This window comes from Berghia stephanieae, chromosome 3, assembly GCF_034508935.2.
Source record: "Berghia stephanieae isolate SIO BIC M18660-M18661 chromosome 3, UCSD_Bste_1.3, whole genome shotgun sequence".
Lineage (NCBI taxonomy): Eukaryota > Metazoa > Mollusca > Gastropoda > Nudibranchia > Aeolidiidae > Berghia > Berghia stephanieae.
In genome coordinates this window covers 79,917,766-79,920,880 of record NC_088362.1, presented here as the reverse complement: position 1 = coordinate 79,920,880, position 3,115 = coordinate 79,917,766, and positions in this window count along the sequence as shown.

Here is a 3,115-nt window from a genome sequence, read left to right as displayed (position 1 = left end):
TATTTAAATATTTATGATTACTGTTTTTATAAATAGTCATAAATAGAGTTTCGGTTATATTTTTTATTATTATTATTATTTTACCCAGAAAAACTGATGGAAATGAATTCTCTCTTTTAAAACTTAATACAGTAGAATGCCGCTCAATTGAAACAATAAAGAATTAATTTCTATTAAGCGTCATTCAATTATCCAATTTTATAGATGACCTGCATAATTAGAACAACTTTTCAAGACAACACACATTACCCTTAAAAATATGTCTTTTCCACTTGGTTATCGGGCAATGAGTTAACTGTATTAGTATTATAATATCTCATCAAATCTGAGGGTCACAAACAGAGTCATCTCCTTTGTGGTGTTATTTTCATGAATTATGTAGCGTTAGCAGTCAGTCAACTTTCAATTGCTGGGGGCTTGACTGAGAGAGGCTTTGAGATTTGTTGTCAGTCCATCCTCAACCTTCAATCTTCGTAAACTCATAGCCTGGCACTAACCAAGAAATTACGTCGAATTAAAAGGCGACAACCTCCCAAAGAAGCGAATCGTGAGTTGTACTCAAAAGTTCAACCAATGGGATTATTTGTTTCCATTAGCACTACATACAACTCATTAGGCGGTGCACTCACCTTAAAATGGCGTCAAAATACAAGTCCTAGTGTCATGCTATAAGTTAAGGAAGGCTTCGCCCCATAACGTCACCAGACAACACAATGATACCGATGGTCTTGCTTGATGTGCATGACTTTCAGTTTGACGTTTTTAAATGTCAAATTCCAAAATCTTGGTTAGTCTCACCGTGCAAAATTCCTGCCCATGCCGCTAACTTGGGTGAGGTCTTTGACCTCCCATGGTGGGCAGGAGGTCACGCTGTGTCTTCTATCCCCCTATATCTGTTTTTCCAAGTTGCTTTCTGTCTTTGTCTTGGGATGGGATGACTTAGTTTTGTCCTAGGCCCTGGCCTGAGTCCTAGACTGGGAGGGAAAGAGCCAAATGTATCATATTCATATACATACATTGTATGGTTATAATTTTGGGAGATGATCATATTCTTCCTTGTAAATCATCTCTTTGTTACATTTTTGTTGGTTTTATATATGCATTGGTTTGTAAACATTTGAGTGTATTCTTCTTAGAAGGGACCTGTGTTTGTGTCTTGATGAGACTTAGGTGATCTCAAACTTTACACTCATGGTGTGCTCTTTGAATCTACATCTGTTCCCTATTCGAACCCTTCTGTCTTACTTTGTCTCATGTGCTTTCAATTGTAAATCTATAACTTTTTTGACTATCCCATTATTTCTTCCTTTTCATTGGTGCTGAAATGACTTAATTGAGTTGCAAGCGCCGTAGAATCATTAAAAACAACATGCCACTGACTACAATACTGGCGTACGCTGGAAAAAAACATTTTTTAGAGTATGGCCAGAAAACTCGTCCTTCAAATATCGAAATTAAATTACCCTCATCATGGCAAAAACTCAAACCTGGGACCTCGTGAGGTATTTTTCCAGAGTACGGCAGTCAACTGGATAAATGTTTCTTTTAAATGGAAGAGCACGGTAAAAAGAAAAAAAAAACGCTGGATGGATAATGTAAAGGAATGGACAGCCCATCACTAATAAGGAAAGCTGAGGCCAGATCTGGATGTTGGGCACTTACGGTAAAATCCATCTCTCATGTCTCCCCTACGACCACCTCTAGGTCAGGAGAATAAGGTGAGGGTTAAATGGGAGGTAAAGACAGCTCGATTAATGAATCCCATCAATCTCTCTTGCGGTATGAGACGTGTGTGTGTGTGTGTGAGAGAGAGAGAAAGAAACTGCGTGTTTGTGTATTGCCATTGCTCTCGTCTCTACGGCTTACCGCGGCAGATATTCGCGTTAAGAAGCGGATTTCGGGCCTTGTTTATAACTTATACTATGCATGCGTATAATATGTAGATATATTATTATTTACTGGCAATGTCTGACGTTACAATTGGAAAAATGATTTATTGTTGGTCCGACAGAGATAATGTCCCGGTTGCGACGCGTCACCGTCGATAAAATCCGCTGTTAGATTTTGCACCTCGTTTTGTCTTCCTCAACAATGAGATTTTGTGGTTGGCTGTGGTTGATTATTTAGAATACTAATACTAATTTACCTTATTGGTAAATTATAAGGCCATCTATAGATATCGCTGGTAAATATAGATCTGCATTAACACCACAATGGTCTTTCATCCTCTCTACAATTGATATGTAATAGTTCCGTAATAAATCGAGCGCGCGCATTTAGTTGTAGTTCTGAAATTATTTGACCGATTTTGAAGGTTAAACTTGACAAAATTGTTCGATTGCAATGGACATTAAATTGCTTGCGCCCTGAACAATATTACGTAATATTCTAAATAACACAAACATTGTGCCAAAACCTGTTGACACAATGCATTTAAAAAAAATCATCTGTGTTAAAATTGTGAGTGATGCTCAGGATCTTTGGGCTGTATACTCCGGGTGATAGGCAAGCACTTAAGGTGGCTATAGGTCTTCCGTCAGCGGTTGATTTCAGGGCCAAAAAATTCCTTATTTTAAATTTGCGAGTAAAAAAAACTTAAATGTTTATTCGACTTGTTTTAATAAAATATTACGATAACTGACGTAATTTTCAAAAATGTGTGCACTGTATGTTGATTGAAGAACTGAAGGCTCATAAAATAAGATAATATTAAAAACGCACCCATGTCAATAGTTTGACAGGTGTAGTAACAAGAGTTCACAGAGGAAACACCAATTCATCCTCTTCCTCCCCCTCCACCTAATGGGCATGGTGCATGGTCTATAGATAGTATGCAGATGACGTCACTCAGGCCTTTGTTATTGTTTTTGCCATCCGCGTTTGTGAGTTGTTCTCACTAAACTGTATTAACCAGACTATAAAAGTTCATGGTTACACAGAGTTTGTGTGTTGGTCCGTTATACTTCCGGATGGCAATGTTGTGAACTCCTTGGCCAAGCGCATTCTGTCTATATTAACTTTCCATGTGCTCGAGGTCATTGGTCACATTCCAAAATGTGTTCACAGATTTTGAACATTACGATTGGTCATTGTGTTCAGCTTGACACGTGGGTAT